The sequence below is a fragment of the Onychostruthus taczanowskii genome, unplaced genomic scaffold (assembly GCF_017590055.1).
Source record: "Onychostruthus taczanowskii isolate IOZ18803 unplaced genomic scaffold, ASM1759005v1 scaffold38, whole genome shotgun sequence".
Classification (NCBI taxonomy): Eukaryota; Metazoa; Chordata; class Aves; order Passeriformes; family Passeridae; genus Onychostruthus; species Onychostruthus taczanowskii.
In genome coordinates, this window is record NW_024501237.1 from 6114086 (window position 1) to 6136566 (window position 22481).

The window sequence follows — 22481 nt, forward strand, 5'->3', positions numbered from 1 at the left end:
TATTTGTGTTTGGATACATTTTTCCAAGGGAAAAGAAGTGTATTTACAGTTACTCTGAAAAATATCATTAATGACACCAGGCAGTCATAATTTCACTACTCTAGATTCCTACCCACTCTGTAAAGAAATGTCACATTTGGCTTGCTGTCCATGTCATTGAAAAACAAACCAAAGTTCATGTGATGTTATTTTGAAAGAATTGAGCTTTTCATGACATAATCAGAAATATTTAGGTTTGCTCTGGCAAAATGAGGAGCACTGCTGAACACTCTGGAGTGTCAAAATAAACACATTTAAAAACTGAGATATGGTGAAACAGAGCTCAAGAAAAGTATCAGGAAACACCGTATGTACTTCTCTTGTATGAGACAAGTCATTAAGCTTATTGATGACATCATCTTCCTAGATAAGGGCTTCAGTTCTTTAGAAAAAGAAGCCTAACCAAGATAAGATACTAGATTTTCATGCTTTTCGATGTCCAAACAAAACTGTTTTTCGTATTGCAACCAAAGTCTGTCAGGAGATATCAAGTTGGAGTTATTTTCTTTAGAGAGACCGATTCAGGCAATAATATTTTGCTGTACTTGCAGTGAAAAGTTACCACCTCAGTTCTCTTCTCGATCTAGGTTTGAAGTGCAAACAGTCTTTAAATAGTGTGATCAAGTACCACTCTTGATCAAAATTATTCTCATGTCTCTCCTTAACAGGTAACGCAATTCAGATTTACCTCTTGTAACAGTAAAGGTACAATGGACAGATTAGTCTGAAATCTCTTTTCAAGAGAATTAATATTTCATTAATATGTCCTCAGTACTTAGAAAATCCAAACTGTGCTTAATAGGAAAGAGAACAAACTGAAAAAGAAATTCTTCAAGAATATTACTGAACTTGAGCTGCTGTTCATTTCCAGTATGCTCTTAATACCATTGCAAATTGGTACTAACCCTCACCTGCAATTCAACAGAAACATGTGTAGAATTATCACTTCTCATTGCCTTCAACAGAATAGAAACTCCCCAGTAACCAAACTCAACACTGCACTAAGAGAAGATTTAGGTAATGGCAACACAGAAAAGAAACCACCAGATTTAAAAACAAACAAAAAATCTTTTCTCCAAAGTAGGAAATATTTTTCTCCTAAATTGTTCAATTCCTAAGATTTCTAACTCAACTGCTGACTAGTTTTCAAAACCAATACTAAGAAAAAGCAAGTCTTCTAAGTTACCAGTCTACCCAGACCTTGTCATCTAGTCACACATTAGTTATTCATATTCATTGAAACAGCTGAACAGTTGTTAAATGTTTCTCAGGGATCATACTGATTAAATCCTTGATGAATCAGTTGGAAAAACTACATATATAAAGCAGAGACATTGAGGCAAACAATAAATACCCCAGGAACACACTGCTATTCAGACCACAGAATATTTCACAGGTGCTAAAAGCAATTTCAAAATTCCCAATTGTTTTCTACCTTACAAAAGCACTGCTTTTGTGAATTCTGCATTAGACCAGGGCATTAGCACCACCATGCTGACAAAGAATTAGACATAATATCAAGCTTTTTTCCCTTTAACTCTTCCCTTCTCATCATTACTTTCTGCGTTTCTCCAGTACCAGGTGCTCTGATAAAGTACAACATTCTCATATTCACAGTGCCAGAACTGCAAGGCTGAGGGAAGAATTCTAGCAGAACCTTCACTAACAATGGAAATAATCAAGTAAGTCTGTGATAAATGTGGCTACAGCATACAGTCTCTTCCAAGCCAGAACTCAGTGTCTCTGTCATGAGAAACTGGAGGGGAGAGGTGTAAGTTGACAAGACTGAAGCATGCACGCTATATATCCAGTCTTTTGGTTGCAAAAGAGAGTATATCTTCTGCGTGCCTGGTCTGTTGAAAGCAGAAAGGGACAGACTGCCACTGAAGGAAAAGAAATTCCAACAAAAAGAGCCCAGAAGAAAGGACCCAAATTTCCTACAAACGACAGCACCTTCCCACCTCTCCAAATACCCCATCTACAGTACAGACACTGTGAGCAAGAAAACACAGTCTTTGCACTCACTATAACATCTTCAGCATAAGACTTATAAACTAAATAAGGACCTTAAACTCTTAGCCCCAATTCATTTCCTGATATAGGACACTAAGCACTAGAGCCTATTTATGACTGATGCAGATCACAATTGACATGGCAACAAGCAGTGCAGCCAACAGTGTGGTATCACAGATCAACTATAATTTCTTTCTACTGGGACTTGTAGATGATATACTTATTTCATCTGTAAGCAGGGAAAGCACTGTAGTCTACAAGTCTACCATCTCTTCTCCCATCCCAAAATGTTTTATCAAAGATCAAAACAACCTGCCTTAGTCACTTACACTCCCAGGAAGCCATGAAACATGAAATGGAAATTACATGACATAAAACTGAGAACTGAAAATGAAGTGTGAACAGGGCAAACATTTTTACAATATATTAACTGCCTTCATTATACTGCAGTGAGATCACTCAGCTGTAAAAGTACGAGATTTACAACTACCTCATCTTATACACAGGAGTACTCATTTTATTTGGTGATCCCAGGGCAGGGCTAGGAGGAAAAATTAAAATTTCTCTCAGGTCCACCCTCTGAAGGAAGAGGAAAAAAACCAAGAAACTAAACAAACAGCAGTTATTTACATGTTTCTAAAATCATGAGAGCATGAACTTGTAACTTTTGACCTGAAATCCAACAAAAGCCATCTGCAATATTTCATTTAGATCCAAGCAAATGCCTTTTCTTATGTACCCATAAAGTATCAAGTTATTTTATTTCCCTATACATTTTATATTTGCCATTATGTACATGGGCAGTTTGATTTTGCAGCATAGTGAATTGAAGAATGAACCCAAAAAAACCACTGTCCCACTGTCACTGGAAAAACAAGGAAACAGCAACATGAGGAAAAAAAAAAACCTTGTTCACAAACAAATCAGGGTGGGGGCACAGGGGAAGAAAGAAAAGGAAAAAGCAGCAACCAGAGCACAAGCAGCTGGTGCTCAGGGACTAGGAAGGACTTTGGCTCCACAATAACAGGATCAGTTGCATAATCACTGCTGCCTGAGAAGTTATACAATGTCTGCCCTTCTCATCATTAAGAAAACAAATAAGCAACAAAAGTCTTTTTAGGGCACAGAAGCTAATAAATGAAATACAACATGTGAAGTCCTACTAAAGAGAAGGAGCTCTGTAGTTTCAAACATTACTTTTTAGGTTATTGAAACATTAAACACCAAATTGTATGTTGACACTTGCTAAAAACATCTATTTCCCCTACAAACATTATGTCCTAAAGCCAGTGTCAAGCCACAAGATTTTCCCACCTGGCTTTTCCAGTCCAGACTCTCAGAAGACATGTTTGCATGGGAGAAAGCTGTCCCTAAGGCCAACTTGCATGACATGTGACCGCTCTTGCTGCTATAGAACTTTATGATTTCTGTGGCTATTGTGGCATTTGAACCAAAGTCATAAACTACAAAAATATCCCAAGCATTAACACACTAATTGTTCTAACTGGATTTTAATTGTCTAACTGGATATTTTGCAGATACTTACAGGAGAACCAGTGTAACATTTATAAGAGAAACAAAGACAAATCAACTTATGACATCACTGAAGAATGAGCAGGAAAGAGATTTTCCTGAGTGGTCATGTATTGTGCAGACCTGACACTGAGGCATTGCACAAAGTGTGAAAGTGAAGTCTGATTCAAGAGTGAAAGACCACAAAGATACTGCATGCTAATTAAGAGGCAGTTGAATTTGAGTTTGCCAGCACTGAATACATAAAGCTAATTCTAGCCTAATTATAGCTCTCATTAAGGACGTGGGCCAAAAAAACAAAAGCTCTATCTCCTCATCTAAAATTTGCATTTCCCGGTGATTACCTCTCTTCTGCTCCAAGTCTTGTCCATTTGGTTCTTCTTACCTCTGGGTCAGAAGTTTTGTCTCTTTTCACCACAATTTGGGCTCACAGCCCAAAGCTACTGCATTGCAGAATCAGCAAAGACATGATGCAGCAATATTCCTGAATTTCTTTGGATGTGGAAGTACATGTCATTGCTGCCAATCTCTGAAAGCCATCCAGATGAAATTCAGAAGCCCATGGCATTTCAGAAAAAAATTTTAAGAATCCACAATGATGACACTAAGATGGCCATCCTGACACTTTACGTCCCGTTGTTATTTTCCAGCCAGCATCTAGAACACTGCAAAATTCACTGATTGTGCAAAGACAGAAAAAAAACATTTACTCTGCTACTCACCTCTAAAACTCCAAGCATTACCTCCTGTGCTCAGCATGCACCACTTCCAGAAACAATTGTAGGAATTAGCAGAGAAGTGGAAATACCAGGATCTGTATTGCAGTGGAAGTACAGACCAATTTCAGAAGGAAGAGAGACACCTAACCTGTATCCCTCTTGCCTCCACTCCAGCCTGTCAGCTCCTGGATAAGCAAACAGAATGAAAATTGCAACATTCCTAGCAAAGGGAAAGGAAGCTGCTAACCTGAAAGCCTGCACAAAGGAATATGCTAGCCATGCACTGATTCTGTATACACAAGATATTGAGGGACCAGCAATTTGAGAAAGGCACTCTGCCCTCTGCTTAACTCACAAGTGCTAAACCTGCCTCAGGAAAATGCAGCAGCTGCTGTTCTGTCTCATCAGCCTTACTACACTCAGCAGATTGTCTTGACCAGTTACAACTCCAGAACCAGTGGCCAGGTCACATTAGCAACCACCTTAACAGGAGAGCAGCAAATTCCAACTCCACCTTTCTTCTACTTTTTTTTTTTTTTTCATATCAAGGATTGCTGCAGATGGCAATAATTCAATCCTTAAAGACCCTTACTGTGAATATGCTACAATGCAGCATAGCTTTATCCATAATATCTCAGTTCTGAATTAAGTAAGCCACTTACCTCTCCTAATGCTTCAGCAACAACTCAGAATTTTGATTAATGACCTGCTCTGCCACAAGCACCCCTTACACCAACTTCATCAGCAGTCCCTCAATCCCCACTTGGCTCTGGCAAATGCTTTGAACAATTCTCATGTTTGGGACTCAGGGGAACCATTTTACCTACTCAAAGAGTAAAGCAACACCAAGCAACTCTCAAGACACTACTGTACACTAATCCAAGTGCAACTGGAACAGCTATTGTGGACAAAGAACGCAATGCCCTTCCTTGTGGAAACGAAAGGAAGATCCAAAAATCCTACCCACTCTCCCATTTCTTTTGGACTTGGTGGTAAAGAAGGAGCAGAAGGAGAAAAACCACTAACATGAAGTGCTCCAAGAATCCAATAAGAAAAATCTGGCACTGTAAAAAAATTTACTTATAAGGCACATACTAAAAATGCTAAAAACTAAGTAAATAGTAAATCTCACAGCTAAGCTTCCAAAGCTCCTCACTCTGCTACTCACTTTCATTAGAAATTGTTTATATAAAAATGTGTCTTATTAGTAAAGACTAACACATCAAACAGATTCAGAAGACACTTCTTAGGTGGCTAGGGTTGCTCTAGAGTTGATAATTTCTGATTGAATAGCTCTCTGAAAATATGATCTTCAAACCAACACCCAAGGTAATGGGAATTAAGTACCTGCAAAAGACAATTATTTCCTCCCAAGGCTGCAAGGGCATTCCACACTCTATCTTGATTTTGGACAGCTGGGTTCGCACCCTTGAAAGAGGTGAATTCCTCCCTCTGTGCAGCTCAGCTGATGAGCAGTTTCTCTTAACTTAATCACCCACTATCCACTATCAGATACCTCAAGTCTATAATGATCTCTTTTCCAATAAAGAATGGGCACACAACTAACTCAGACTCACTGCAGAACCACTCCTAAGACTCCACGCTTTTTACATCCTGGTAATTTGTCTTCAGGCTTCGTAAATGTAATTGAAGCTCACTCTGGGTTCTGAAAAATATTCCCCATTACACTAAATCTATCTCCTTCTTCAAAGGGGGCAGAGAGAAAAGAGCAAACTACAAAGAAAGAGGAAAAAAACCCCCAAAATACAATTATCAGTGACTTGGAAAAAAAATTACAAAATTGAGCAGGGAAGTTCTGGATGCAGGAGGAAAAAAGGAGATGTATCCAGAAGACATGAAGGAGACAGAAAATAGAAGATGGACTACAATTCTGTGGACACACAAGTCCTGAAAACCTATTTACTTAAACCATGAGAACCTCAAACGCAGATGTTCAAATCTGATTATTCCTGCTTTATAACCCTAAAGCTTACTTTCAGAGGAGGTCAAAAAATGAAGGCAACAACAGCATAAAATAATGAAAATAATCACCATTTGTTTTTCTCATTAAAACATTAAAAGGCTTTTGCCCGCTTTGTCGGTAGCATAACCTAGGAAATCCCACAGCTTACTGTGTTTTGGCCTAAAAAAAAAAAGCAAAGGATTATATACCACTTCCTGAACCTGTCAAGTCTCAACAACTCTCCTGCCCAGCAAAAGAAAAAACCACAAAACTTTCATCCTTACATCATCCTAGTCAACAAGAAATGAACACAAAACAAAATTAGGATTTAGGATTTACATATCTTGCATAAAACTGAAGTTAACTCACTGATCACCAATCCTATGGAAAAAAGGATGCCATTCCAGATTCTATTAATCAGAAACAATTATGTTAATCCCAAATTACCTGTGCATGTATATGCTGAAACAAAAATAACAGCAAATTATTTGTCTAAAAAAGCAATAGTATTTAGAACATAAATGATATCCTTAATTTAGATGAACTTAACTAACTAGAAGGAATTAAGAGGGGAAAAAATCTATTTAATCTTCAGTTTATTCTCCCTTTGATTTTTAATCATAATAAGGTCTCCATAGTTAAAAAAAAAAAAAAAAAAGTGGGGGGGGAGGAAGAGCAAGTTTTGAGATGGGGCCAAGTGCATCAGGCCCATGCTGCTATCTGTGGTTTCTCCCCTTCTCTGATGCATTTCCAGGAGGACACTGGAGGAATTCTCTGTAACAATCTTTTTCCAAGCAATATTTTGGCATTATTCCAAAGCACTTGTTTTAAAACAGAAGCCCAGCAGTCTGGATCAGCAACAGACCCGCAGAAAGTCCACAGAACAATTTTCTTTCAAGAGCAGATCAGGATCATCATACAATTGAGATTATGCTGCACAAAAAAGACTCCAAAAAATCTCTCAAACCAGCAGAATGGATAAATGAATGCTCTGACAAACCAGCACAGACACACACACACACACACAACTCTCCTTTGCTTGCTCTCATAAGCAGCATTTTTTGCAAGAGGAAAATATTAACAGACAAACGAACAAACCAAACTCACTGGGCCAGGAAAGGGAATTAATGCATTTGTTTCATTTAAAGCAATCCCAGGAGCAACAGTAGCACTTACATGCCAGACTTCCAAGAACAAACACTGCAACAGAAACACTAACTGTGAAACAGAGATGGGTCACTAAGCTGGGTTCTCTTACTTGTGGCAAGCTGACACATTCCATCCCTCTGCTTGTCCAGACTTGTCAGCATTCTGCTAGCAAGTGGCTGAAAAACCTACAGCCATGTTGACAATGTAAGTACATTCAGAGAGCACCTCCTCCTCTATCAGCCCAAAGGGAGAACACCACCAAGCAACAAGTGCCCAGCAGGGCACAAGGGTAAAAAGGTGTCACTAACCAGCCACATGAAGGAGGAAGGCAACAAAGAGTACAAATAAACACTCAGGGTAACTGAAGAGTAAACAGTGTCAGAGGTACAAAAGAAATATTCCCTCTTAAATTTAACCAAACTTTCTCATACAATGAAAAAGCAGGGACAAATCTCTGCCTATGTCCCAGTCAGACTGATTAGTGCTATTTCCTAAACTAAAAGATGATGAGGAAAAGAGTGGTATTGCATGACGATTGCAACACAATTTTCTTAAGCTTGCAGATCTACAAAATAGTTCAGAAGAGAAACTGTCTTCCAAGACCTATTGTGGTACAAATGGCACTGCTTTGTCTCCACTTCCATCTCCCTGCCCTACTGACAATACAACCAGCACACTGGAAGCCAAAAAGAAACAAACTGGTTTAGTACTGGGAGAACCTCACATTCTGAAATCATCTGACATGCTTAAAATATTGAGGGGAAATTAAACAAAAAAACCCCTCACACCGGTAACAGCAAAACAAAACACAGCACCACAAAAAACACACCAAAATAACACCAAATCCCACAAACCAACTAAACAGACACAAAACCCCAGGTCCCTCCAAACCCTCACCTACTGGGTTGAGTAATTAAATTTCTACCATTTTGAGACTGAATTGTGACTACGATAATGTTACTTAGACAAGCTATACTAGTTCAGATTTGCCAGACATCTTTCTCAGAGACATTTATATTTGCTATCTCACCTGCATTATTAAATTGATCATTTTGAGATAAGCATGGTATCTTCACATGAATATACTCAGTCACTACCAGAGCTGGCACATGCTGCTCAGCATTATTAAACTGATACCTTCAGCTCAGCAACCTCCCTTTAATCACATTAAAGGTACACCAGCTAATATAAGAAATAAAAGCCAGTAATTCATGTACCTGGATGAGCACACTGGGGGAGTAGGTGGTAATTACGAACCAATTATTTGGATACAATTATTTGCACCTCTTTGCAGACAGGGCACCTTCCAATGACACCAATTTTAGTATCTCCAAATGCATGGCTATGTGCTAGAAACCAGAGTGGGATGAAGGGATCTGAACACACGGAATACAAATCCCAAAAGAAACAGCACGCCCATGGTAACATAAGTTACATGACCCTTGAGTGCAGCAGAAGGCATCCCTGAATTGGGGAAGGAAGGGAGGGTTTCAAAGTAAGCAAGAAATACTACTGCATAAACCAGCACACCAACAGACTACTCTGAGACATCTAAAGGTCAGCCTTCTTATAGCTCAAGAGAGCAACCAGAATACAAATGACTACCAAACACTTAAATAAGTTTTATTACTAAAAGCTAAATTTATTATTGAAGGTCAAGATAAAGTTAAAAAGAGCCTGGGTCGTCATCTCTGCATGCAGATCATATTTATACAGCTCAGAGCTCTTGGACCAAGCAGATAATGGCAACACATACTTTTCATACTGAAAGTGAGCAAACTCACTTTCAGTATGAAAATGAAACCTCTTAGGACTGGTAACTGGCCAGGAGAACAGATTATTAACCATGTAAGATTCCCCCTTAACTCACAGCCATTAATTACACAGAACATCTTTTTAAAAGAGATATCTCCATTCAAATAAAAGATGTTGCAACCATTGCAGCACCGTTTATGTGGACAATCATTTCTTACAGCAAAAAACCATTACAGTCACCAAAGTTGATCACCACCACTGAAGCAACAGATCCTTCAAAAGGTAGCTGTTTTCAACTAGGAAAGGACACCACATAGAGTGAAAAGATCTAAAGCACTGTAATTATAGTGCTCCATTACGAATATTTTTCAGATATTGCTCTGGAACGCCCACATTCTCTGTTCTTACCCCTTCCTCTCATCTTCCTTTACCATGCCTTTTTATTGAAATAAAAATTAATTTAGACTTGGCTAGCTATTCTTCAAGATGAATCAACATGATGTTTCAAAACAAACAGAAAATGAGAGTAACCTATTAAGAGGTATAAATTTTGAGACAGTAGCACAAGCCTACATACTTAGTACAAGCCTTCAGCTCATGATGAAGCTTTGCCATCGTCCTCCCAGACCCGTTCAACATTTTCTATGAGGTCTTAGAAGAGTCCCATCTCAGGAGTATTTGTTACAAATGGTATAAACTATTAACATACTTAAGCATAGCAATGAAAAAAGAAAGGGAGGGTGAGAACGCCACATTCTTTCTGCAAGAGAGGAATAAGAAACAGTATTAATGCAATATCTGTAAGCACATACACTCCACACAGCTCAGCCTAAGCATTATTCTATAACATTATTCTGTAACAGTAACTGAGGAGAGAGCTGGAGGGCAACACAACTTATTTTTAACCCAAACACTAAGAACTACAGTAAACTACACAGTAAAATGGTCACAACAAAATCCTCATGTCTTGTTTGCCAGACCAGGGTTTTTCTTCTCCTACTTACAAGTTGCTAATAAAGAAACTAGGGACAGAGGGAAAGGGATTATTTTGCTGGTTTAACTTTTTATTGGTAGATTTTTGCTTGTTAACTGGCAAACTGGACATCACCATATAAACAAAACTAAAAAGAAGTTGAAAAGAATTCTACAAAATTCAAGATACATGCAAACAAATATCTCTTGTCTAGACTAAAAAATAACCGCAATACTTGAATTAAAGAGAAAATAGCACAGAAAAAAATAAAAGTCTTCATCATGCCTCCATTTTCCATTCATGTAGACAGAGCAATCTTCCTGAAACATTTATACAGAAAACTACTCAAAGACAGTCTTCATACATTAGTAAGAAAATGCACCACTGTGCACCTACTTTTCTTCCTTAAATATCAGGGCCATTCATGAACCCCAAATAGTGCAATTCTTTTAAAAACATGGGTTGTTCAAAGACTTTTCATCCAACATTACTTAATGCTTTAACAAGAAAGTGTGACTTCTGACCAATGTTCTTTGCATGTTCCAAGTTAACAGTAAACTTTCAATCAAGTCAGGGTACTCCTGATCAAGCTCCTGTCCTTCTCCACCTGATTAAGTGCAGTCTCATTTCTTTGAACATCCACCCTAAGCCAAGTAAAAGGATCAAAGGGCACTTGTTTGTAATTAATTTGTTTAAATTCACAAATGCAGCTTGCTTTCTCCTTGGTAGAGGTAAGAGCCCTCTGCAATCTGTGCTAACTTTTCAAACAAGGTTTCCCTCAGCCACTGCTGGGACCTCACAGCTGCTGGCACATCACTGCTGCCCACCCTCTGAGAGCAAACACAGAAGTCTGAGCAACAGACTAGTTATAAGCCAAAAAAACCAGTTACAGTAAAATATGCAGTACTTTCATAGCCTACCACGTTAAAAATTATCTATCTTCAGGATCATGTGAGGAAAAAAAAAAGAAGAAGAGAAAAAAACACCACTCTCTCCCTATCTGCCACTGAGTGTCACAGTGGACATGAAATATTCCCATGATTCATTTGCTATTTAAAGCATACAAAAAGCTTGTCCCATACCCTTACCTCTTCCTGCAAAAAGTCAGGGCTCTAAACACCATGTTCCCAACCTCTGCAAATGTCCTGCTTCAAGCACAATTACAGATGCCCCTTCCAACCAAAATTTGTCTGGTGTGTTCAAACTTTTCCAGGAGAACTTAAAATTTAAGATGAGTCCTTCCTCACATCACATAATAAAGATGAGTATTCAAAGACAGCAGCAGTCACTCTGTTGAACCCAAGTGAATAAAATGTATTTCAATTTACAACGACTCTGCAGTGCTTGAGCTGCTCCACTTTTCTACTCATTGTGAGTATTTCAAAGGCAGACAACAAGCATGTCTAGGGATTTCCACCTCAGCACCACAACCCTCAACTTAATGCAACAAGACAACTCTAAGCTGAATTCCACACAATATGAACATCTACTAATGATGGTGTCCTTTTCCTAAACTATTTAAATAAGCTTATTCTCATACTTTGTGCTATTATGTTTTCATTTGAAATGTTTATCCTTACTTAGGTGGCAAGTTCAACTTCATCCTGCAAAGGAACATGGAAAAGATGATAGACATGAAAGAGGAAGAGTGTTTTCACCTTTTAAATTTATTCTGTCTGTGCCAGAGGAACCTAAACCCTCACCTTGTTATACGTCTACTCAATCTGAGCAAATTCAGAAAAACATCGACTATATTGATCTCCTCCTATAAAGAAAGATCACAATGGAAAGGCACATAGCTAGACTAAAAAGCTTTTTCCAGGTACATTATTTTCAGTACCCACACCTCCTCTGATTCCTTTTATTAAAAAGGAGAAAAAAACCTCAACCAAACCCCAACAAACAAAGAACTAAACATTCACATCATCACCTGTATTTGAAGCATACAATATATACATAAGTGCTTTACTGAAATAAAAGCAGGTTATAACTTTAGGGTTTAACTGATCAGTAGGCTATCCCAATTCATACCAGGAAAGTTTATGTGCTGATTTTGGCTGGGGTAGAGTTAATTTTATTCACAGTGGCTGGCATGGGGGTGTGTTTTGGATTTATGCTGAACTCAGGGTTAATAATACAGAGATGTTTTTGTTATTGCTGAGCAGGGCTTACACAGAGCCAGGGCCTGTTCTGCCCTTTGTACCAGCCACGCCAGCAAGGAAGCTGAGGATGCTTGGGATGGTGGGAGGAGACACAGCCCAGACAGGTGACCCCAGCTGACCAAAGGGATATTCCAGACTATATGACGCCATGCTCAGTATACAAAGTGAGGAGAAGAAGGAAAGGAGAATGATGGTGTCTTCCAAAGAAATGGTTATCCATGACGGAGCTCTCCGCTCTCTTGGAGAAGGCTGAATAGCTGCCTGCCCATGGGAAGCAGAGAATCCATCCCTTGTTTCACTTTACTTGTGTGTGTGGCTTTTGCTTTCCCTGTTAAACTGCCTTGATCTCAACCCACAGGTTTCCCAACTTTTACCCTTCTGATTCTCTCCCCATTCCTGGCGCACTGCAAGTGAGAAAGTGGCTCCATGGGGCTTGGTTACCAGCTGGGGATAAACCCTGACACTGTACAAGTAATTAAAAAAAAAACAAAGTCCTGCTACTTATACAGCACATCCAGAGTCCTGTCTGTACAAAAACATCACCAGCTGAACTACAAGGGCTTTCAACAGACAGCAGGGAAGCCATGGTCTCCCTATCTTGATCCAACACTGCTGGGAGCATGGCTACGTTGCTGGAAAGAAACGCAAGCAAAATATTTCTGTCTCCAGAAATTGCTACAGTCAACCTAAGACAAGTTGCTACGGTGCCTTTACACACTCTAAAAATGAAAAGCTTGAAAAGATACTCCCTGGTTACTTCATGACCCACTCAAAACCTAAATTAAGTATTCAGCACTAGCTTAGGCTCACTGCTCAGAAATGTTTAAAAAGAAACTTTTCCAAACCTAATTAACAAGCAAACTATCATTCTCTTAGACCATATCCACAGAGACTTTGTTTTTAGATTTGTACTGTGGCTCACTGCTCAACTGCTGACTCAAGTATTAGTATTTAACTTGTGATGCAATACCAAAATGGTTTCTATGGCTATTCCACATGACTGCTTATAAAATTATAACGAATATTTACTTCTGCCTGTTCAGAGAGACATCCTTTCTTCTGCAAGTGTAAAGAAACTCCCAAATAAAATAAATTTCACTCCTTCTCAGTCACTTTATCAGACAGGAAATCAGTGATTACAAGAATATTACCAGCTCTGATTACAGCTTTCTCAGCCTCATACCTGTGGCACCCCAGTCCAGAGCATTTTGCCATGTGAAGATTCCAAAGATGATGTAACCCTCACAGTTGTGGGGAAAAAAATGACAACTTCATGGTTAAGGCTCAAAATCAAAAAATAAATCAATTTGGTTTGTGCTTTCAATGCTTTAAAAGCCATAACTTGAGCCAATCTCACTACTGAGGGCCTACACCATGACATTTCAACTCTGAGAACAACAAAAGGCCCAACTTTTACATTAAGAAATGCACTCTTTAGCTGTTTTGTCTGTCATTCTGCCATGTGATACATTCCGTACTCTGTGCACTCATACAAATACAAACCAAGGCCTCATCTCATTCCTGGCTCTCACTTGAAGACCCAAGGACCTCCTTAAAATCCCATTAGAAGTAAACAAGCCTTGGCAGGCATACAAATGCAGAACCAAATCCGGAGACCATCAATGGCACTCTGAATGCTATCAAGGTGGTAAATTCCTGCCTCTTGGTTCCCATTACTCCTTTCATTATCTTAAGGCAACTGTTCAGTTTGATTTTTTTTGTTGCTTCAGGGCTTTTTGTTGGGGCTTTTGGGGTTTTTTTTTGTTTGTTTGTTTGTTTCTTGGGGGTTTTCTCCTAAGTATCATTTCTGAGCTTGCTCCACACATCGCTCGCCCCTTCCTCTGCACACTATGGCTGCAGGAATCACGTGAACTGGTTCTGCCACTGATGCCTCCATATCATAAAAACAAGCTTCTCCTAGAACAGCTCTCTGCCACAGACCGATACTCCCCACTGGTCTAATAAACCTCAGACAAAAGCTCAGGCTCATTATGCCAAGTGCACTTACATCCGATTAACCTTCTCAGGGATCTTTACCTAAGGCACTCTGAACAGCCTTTCTCCCTTTCGGGATTGCCCATCATCCAAGCACTTAAAAAGTCTTTAGAAAGTTTTACTACCAACCCAAGTTGATATTTTGACATATTTTATCCCTCTGTATCCTTTAAACAACATACCTTCTGGATACCCTAAGCATTTGCTTAGCCCTGCAAGTTCTCCTTCTATTCCCCTTATCTCAAATTAAACAAAAAGAAAAGGATATGCTTACAGTGCCAAATAACCAAACATAGACTGTAGGAAGTTCCTGCTGTACAAACCCCCTCTTCCTGTTACAGCCCATCTGTGAGCTCAGATTTTGGTTCTCAACAAGAACCAAGGATAAGAAGTGACACTATTTATCACCATGGCATTCAAACACATTCCACCTTCTGAAGCAAAATCCCATCACCTATTCACACAAACCAAACCATCCTGCTTTGGACAACAACGAGATTTTTACCATGTCTTCAAATGAAAATAATAAATCACCTGGTAATGTAAGAACATAAAACATGGTTCACTTGCACCCACACTCCACCTGGCAGAATGATACTGAGAAAAGTAGCACTAGGTAGAGCTACTCTCTCATACCCAATGCATGGTGATAACTCTGACAAAAGCTGCAGTAAAATAGAAAGCCAGATGTACATTTTTCTCAAGAGCTACTGATCCACACTCTCACTGAAGTCATCACATTCCGAAATTGAAAAAGCCCAAAAAAAACCCAAAACACCTAAGAACGTGTAGGAGTATCTTCTTCTAGCCATGTGTCTATCTTTGCACTACCAAATTGTCACAGCTCTGAAGGTTTGGGGTTTTTTTTTCCCATTTGCTTATTTGATATAGCTGATTTAAGATAATGATCAATTTTGCTAACTCTTCCTTAACTCCGAAATTCTTCACTACAAATCCTCAAATGCAAATTCAAAATCAAAACTGTCACAACCATTAGCAAGAAAATGGATGATTCAATAGAGGGACCAGCTTTATAGTTAAATGGGTCTGACTTCTCCAAGGTAGATGTCTTAGAACTGGAAAAAGAAGCTTAAGTTACCCATGGAACTGATGAATACTCAGCCAGCATGAAAAAGCAGGAATTTATCTCTTATATGCTTCCAGTGAAACAAAAAAATTCTGCACAGTAAGAGAGAAAGGGATGAAATAAGCCACCCAGAAAATCCACTTCTTCTATGTGTTTTCAAATTTATTATTGTCTGTACATTAGGCTAGCCAACCTGACTAAAGCTTTTTCCATGTCATATTGTAATAAAAACACATGGAAATAACAAAATTTGTGAAGGTGTAAGAACGAAAGATCCTATGCTTCTGATTGTTACAATTCAGATGCATCCATCTCATCTTTCGCAGACATTTCTTAAACTTTGCCCAGAAATGAGAAGTCACTTGCCTTCATACCATCCAACATCCCTTATTGTTTATGGCTCCCACACAATTCCCTCTTTCCTAGCACAACACTGTTCTACTGCATTTGAAATTTCAGAAGGTATTTTTTTACATCTGCAAGTTCTGCAAATCTGTTCCTATTCTGCAATATGTGAGAAGCATTACAAGTCACATGCTTAAGATAGGCAGAAATCCATCACAGGGTAGTGATGAAACACCAAAACCAGCAAAGCAGTCAAACCCCTCTTCCCTCATACAAGAAAGATCCCAAAGATGGCATATAGCTCTCAGTTGAATAAAGTAATTCCAAAAAAAAAAAAATCAAACTTTTCTTCCCCCAAATCTCAATACAGTCCTACTTCCACTATCACAGCTTTGCTCCACAGGTAGGGAGAGAAAAAAAGAAAAAAAGAAGAAATTACACCATAAAAAAAAAGCCAAAAATATTCCCTGCTGTCATTCAAAATTTCAAAAACATCAGCACAATTGTCAAAAATCATGTCAATTGCACATTTCCACACAGAACAAAAAATCAGAAAATTTTGCCCCAGAACTTTCATGGGAAAAAACTAAAGATGTAGGTCATCTTCACTCACAAAAAACTTAAAGAAAAGAAAATAAAAACCTCCTGCATACTTAGAGCAAAGCAAATATAAAAGGAACAAGACCTATTCTTCCTTCTTTGACTGGACAAAGCTGCCCTTCGCACTTGTTCTGAAAGCCTTGATACCAGCCAAGAGCTCCTAGCAGATGTAAGAAAGTTCCCCCAACAGTGACACCAGCACCTGAGAGCATGCCATGGCCTCCTCAGCAATATGTTGTCATTCAGTCCCTGTTTGTACCAGGAAGGTGCTGTACACATTTACCTGTAATATCCAGAAGAACAGGGGATGTGACTAAAAAGCCAAAGCCTCCACTACTGCCTCATCAAACATGGGTTGCTTGCCAAACAGATGCTCTCAAGGCTGGATCACCACTAACGCATAGCCGGTCCTGCAAAGCTTGCAGTGCTCTCACCTGAGCCAAGAACTGCTCTCACCTCCCCACCAAGGACTTCAGTTAAAATGTTACATCCTGCCAGCAGGGTTTTGTACCCAACAAAAGGATATGGCAACACTTTCTATACTGTCCGTGGGACAGCGAAGTAAAACAAATGTGCACAGGGACCTTACAATCATGTCCTCCCCAGCCTGGACAAGGGATGAACAGTCCAGCAGCAGCATGAGAGTCTCCAACAGAAGAGAAACAGTTTCACTCTTGTATTACGAAACTGTAAACTAAATGACAAAGTTAAAGAGAGCTGTTCTAGGAGATATGGCAATCTTACATCAATGAACCTCACTCCTTCAACGAACATGAAGGCTTAAAGACTCAAGCTGTTGGTCATTTAGGACAGATAACACAAAAAGTACTTTTTAAAGCAACCAGCATTCCAAACACATCAAAGAAACTAATATTGTTATGTACTTGTCATAACTTGGACATTTTCAATAGTGTACTATTGTAATCAGCAGCATCACCAGCATGAAAAAAAGAATCAAGAAGGAAACCAGCGAAGTTAAAAGCTTCTATATCAAAGCCATGAAGAAATAATTTGTTTTCCACCTACATACATATCCAGAAATTGCACTGTGGACCAACAGAAAATTCTATTTACCATTACCAAATGCAAGTTACATTCTAGTAACATATCGTAAGAATAGACTTCCATAGTACTAATTATCAGAAAAGCAAGCAAGCAAGAGGGGGGTAAATTGTTACTTAGATGCATGGTATCTCACAGCATACTTTATCTGCACTTTTCAAAATCTGTTTATTTTGGACAGATGACACAAGACTTCCTCATGGCAGGAAGTCCTGCAAGTCAAAGGCCACTGCTGAAACAGCATTTCCACTATTTTGCAATAGGGACTGAAAATCACTTACACACATAAACGAAACTGCTAATTAACATGAACAGATTTCTCCTCTGTCAATTTAACCACCCAAGAGGGAATCACTGTCTTCTCTTTACATTTTTCAGTTTAGCGCATCTTCAGAAACCAGACATGGAACAATTAATATCAACACTTGGGAAGTGAAACACCATGTTACAACACCAAAGTTTCCAAACAATCTCATGACATTGAGCATTTCAAGGGGTAAGCAGAACATCTGCCCACACTCAGCCCCATTCCCTGCACATGAAGCACCACTGAAATTTCCTGAACACTAAAAATCCCACAGAACACTTGCAGAAAACTGTGAATTAGTTAATGCAAGGTTGGTGGATGTGAAACACACTGCTGAATTCCTCTACCAGCAGCACACATCCTGAAGACCTGCTCACCTTGCATACTTCTGCCATTTTAGCTCCACTAAACCAGAATTAAGTACCAAGGTTTGCATAGCCACACAGACAACTGTCAGATCACCTTCTCAGACCACTCCTGTACCAAGATGCAACAAGATAATTTAGCCTTGTTATGCCAAGGTTGAAATTATCAATAACTATAATTATTTTTTTTATTTAGCATCTTTCTGTTACCACTTTGAACAAAAAGATAAGAGCTCTTTCCCCATAGACCCGTTCTCTTTCCCTAGCACTGTGTGGTAGAAGTACTACCAAGTAGCAGATCTTGATGTACTAAACCGAAAACAAACAATTGACTGGACACACCAACCCTTACTTAAACCTTGATATAGAAATGCTGTAATACATTTTCAAATGGGTGCTGAAGATACTAAGTCACAGCAGCACCATGATTAACTTGCTTCAACTAGATAATCAGCTGCCTAAGAGATGCAATATGACCATAAAACCCAAAACATACTACACTTTTATTCCAAGTCTGGCAGCCTAAAATTGCCTAACTAGAAAAGGAAATGTGTCCAGTTCCTAGCAAACACATACCAAACTGAAGAATACCATGCACCATCCTCCAATCTGATATTTGAGGGATTCTTCTACCCAAAACAACTTGTTATCAACAGTGTTGAGTATTTCAGAGCTGGCTCTGGAAGACCCACACCACACAGTGAGGAGACACCCACTCACAGACCAAACATGCAGCTGAAGTTAGACTGCCAGCACCTCTTGACCAGGACCACGGAACAAAGGCACAATGCCACGTTAACATGGACACATTTCCAGGACACAATGCCTGCTTGCCTATAACCTAAAAGCAAAGAGACTTGGCTGGCTTACTGCCACTGACCAGTTCCCACAGCAAGTAAGTTCATATCTTCAAATGCTCTATGTCTACCAAGATTGCACAGGATGAGTGAGATGTTGCAAAAATGTCAGTTCACACAGACTGTACAATTTGTTCACATAGCCTACTTCAAGATACTGCTAGCTTGTCACCAAAATGTGCCAAGGATGCAATCAAGCTGGCTCTCTGCAGAGCCTGACTGGATCCATAGGAGCCTGTGAGCTCAGGAATATCCTACAGCTGTACAGCCGTAACTGGGCACAAAGGCATGCACAGGCATCAGGGAGCAACCTAGCTTTGGTGCAGAAAAATAGCATCTGTTAGCTACAACATGCAAAAATTACTTTTCTTAACAGGAAAACCACCACTTGTTTTTTGTAGTAAAATTTCATGGTCCAATATGTGGGCATGCATGGACCTCGTCACAAACCTACATTACCAAGAAACCAAAATTCAGTCATTAAAATAAGGCCAGGACTCAGAGGTCTACACTGAAATCTTGCTAGTTACTCTAGCTAGCCAAAAAAATTTCAGTTTAATCATTTATGAAACTATAGGTCAAAATAAATACATCTAGTCCTTTGCACTTCTTCCATAAGTGTTTTGCTATGCAGCCACAGCTAGAAATTATAGTCTTAATATTTCAAGGTGAACATCACACAGAGTTTCAGCACCCAGCACTACTGACTAGTGCAAACCTCTCCATTTGAGTGGAACACCTCTCAGAACTGCAGGGCGAAAACCGCGCTCAAGACAAGGAGCAGGTACTTCAGCAACCCCGCAAATCCCCCTAACACCATGTTCCGAACCCTCCAGGAGCCACGACTCCCCTGTCCCCAGGGACAAACCTGTCGGGTTCCGTAACTTCAATGTCCCTGCCGCACCGCGGGGTCGACAGCTCGAGACTGCCGCCAAAATCAGTACCCGCACGAAAAACCAAAATAAAACGCGGGGGAAGGGGGGGAAGCCGACTCGACCCACCGCCTATGAGCCACCCAGTGCCCGCGGCGGCCCGGGGCGACACCCCCACACTCCCTTCAGGCCTCCCCAGGGCTGGGGCCGGCGGGCCCCTCCCGCACCCCGCCGGGGCTCCCGCAGGAAAACCGCCCGCCCCAGCCACAACAAAGGCGGCCGGAGCGGCCCAGCGCTCGCGGGGCTCCTTCGCGACCCCCGGGCTTCCCCCGGGCCGCCCCTCGCCGCGGCCCTGGCACAGCTCCTGCACTGGAGCCGGAGGGGGGGTGCCCGCGCCCTGACAATGATCGGCCGCCCCCGGCACCTGCGCCGCCACCCCCTCCTCCAGCCCGGCCCGGCCGCTCGGCATCCCCGGGGAGCGGGGCCTGCGGCCGGGCTGAGGGAGCGCCGGGTCTCCTCGGGCCCGCCGTCGGCGCAACAAAGCGGCGGGGCCCGGGGGGCGGCGGGCACTCACCGGGGGGCAGCTAGGTCCCGGCGGTGCGGCTCTGCCGGCCCAGGGAGGAGGCGGCGGGCGGTCCGTCCCTCCTCGATCTCCTCTCTTCGCTGTGCTCTCTCTCTCTCCGCGAGCAGGGCTCGGCTCGGGGGGTTACGCGGCGCGGCGGCCGCGGCCGGGCGGTGCGGGCCGGGCCGGGAGGACGGCTCCTCCCGGGCGGGCTCCAGCGGGAGGCGCCGCCGCTGCTGCTGCACCGTCCGGGCGCCGGGGTCGTCCCGGCCCCATCAAGGCCGGGCCGCGCCGAGGGGGCCGCGGAGGGAGCGGGGCCGCTCCCCGCGGCGGCTGGTGGCCATCTTAGTCCTCCTCCTCGGCTCCGCGTGCCCCCTCCCCGCTCGGCTGCCAGCGCTGCCTCCTCCCTCCGCTCCTCCTCCTCCTCCTCCCACTGCTCCTAGCTGGCTGCGGTAGCTCCCGCGGCCCGGCGAGGCCGCCCGAGGAGAGCCGGTTGGTTCTGGCAGGCCGCGGGCCCGCGTCTTAGTTCTGGGGCTTATTACAATCATCTCACCTTTTGGAGCGGTGGGTTTGCCTTGTCCCCGTCCTGTGACAGAATTCCCACTCCGCTAGCCCTGACCGCCCGTGTCCTCTCCCCTTTGCCTCGCTGCCACAGGCCCGAGCAGCTGACACGCGAGGAGAAGCCGTCCCAGGCGGGGACCTGGACGTGCGATGAGAAAGGGAGTGCCGGAGCAAATAACCCACCCTTGAGCTGGGCTTGAGGTGCTTTCCCTTTTGCTCTTTGTCAAGTGTACATCTAGGGAATGTCCCCTGGATATCCCTAGTGCCGACCACAAAGACGATTGTATTCTTGTGTTGAACGACCACTCTCATCTGTATGATCCAGATGTTTCAACAGAATTAGTTACCCTTTCCCTACTTAATTCAGAACTCCTGTTAAATTGCCAAAGCCGAAGGACTCCTTTTTGTCTGCAGGACAAAACATCGGTTTAGCCTCGCGCTGGGCACACAGTGCAGGGTGTAACTGCAACCCCAGGGCAAGCTTCATCCACTTGGACACTCCTGAGGATCAGTGCAAAGGTGTGTCCACACGTGTGTGACCAGATATCCTTCTGCCTTTTCCCAATCACTTATAAACTTACCTCCTCAGCTGATAGCAGCCTTTCACTCTCTAGCAGTTTTGTTGGGGTATTTTTCTGTTTACAAAATCCCTTCTGAAACCTTCATTGAAAAAACAAAATAGCAGTTTGGAGAATCTGGGTGCAGGGGTAAAAGCTGCAATAAACAGTGCACAAACCATCCGACACCTCTGTGTTTCATTGGCAAATTATCACAAACACCAGGAACGAGGACCATCGCCTCTTGCCTATGCTACAGGGGCTTATTAAAGGAAGCTGTGTACTGTGTTGTGCTTGAGGATAAATGGAGTAAACACCATTTATCCATTCTTCTTTCTCTAGCCGTTAGCATCAAACGTGTAAATGCACTTAAATGTTTTTTCTGGCTGATGTTCTGCTGTTCATCTGGCAGTGGAAATTATCCAGTTCCATTCGGATGGGAAAAACTGCTTAAAACTTAGAGATGTCTTGAGAGAGGCTAGCTCTACTTCAGCTCCCAAAAAGCACTCACTGAAGACAAAAATATAATTCCAAACAAAGAAAGCCTACTTCTCCCAACTGAAAAACAAAATAAGCAAGGAAAAGTGTGTAACATCCTTGCCTACACAATTCAGTGCTATCTTTACTTATTAAAGACATCTTCAGGCATTCAAAATTCACTGTGTGGTCAGAAGCAACATCTAGCCCAGCTCAGTCCAGGCTATAGTTTGGGTTGGAATGCAGCCAACTGTCCCTTTGCAATACCTGTATTTTTTTTTCTGTGCAGGACAATCAGTGGAGAACAGGCACCAAGAGAGAGATCACACACAGTATATCAGCCATAGTCCTGTCACAGCAACTGTAATATGATCAGTGGCAGAAGCTCTTAAGACAGTTGGTATTCTTGTGTCTTTTGGGAAAAACTCAAATTTTATTCCATGTGTACCTTGTTTTGCCCCTCCTAGTGAAATGCTTACTTTTGCCTACTTTTTAGACATAGAGCATTGTAACAACTTCTTCCTAACC

At 41.5% G+C, this 22481-nt stretch overlaps 1 protein-coding gene across 5 annotated transcripts in view; it reads right to left on the reverse strand.

Annotated features, from left to right (window-relative positions):
* The window catches only part of WDFY3 (WD repeat and FYVE domain containing 3), a 153282-nt gene extending 132274 nt beyond the window's left edge, over window positions 1-21008 (reverse strand). For 3 of the 5 annotated variants that reach the window (XM_041411903.1, XM_041411901.1, XM_041411899.1), the window contains exon 1: window positions 20371-20484. The gene's annotated coding sequence lies outside the window, so the exon portion shown is untranslated. Of the gene's footprint in view, window positions 1-20370; window positions 20623-20911 lie in introns of those variants that run through there. The other 2 variants (XM_041411900.1, XM_041411904.1) reach the window with 2 other exon arrangements.
* Window positions 21009-22481: the final 1473 nt, after the last annotated feature.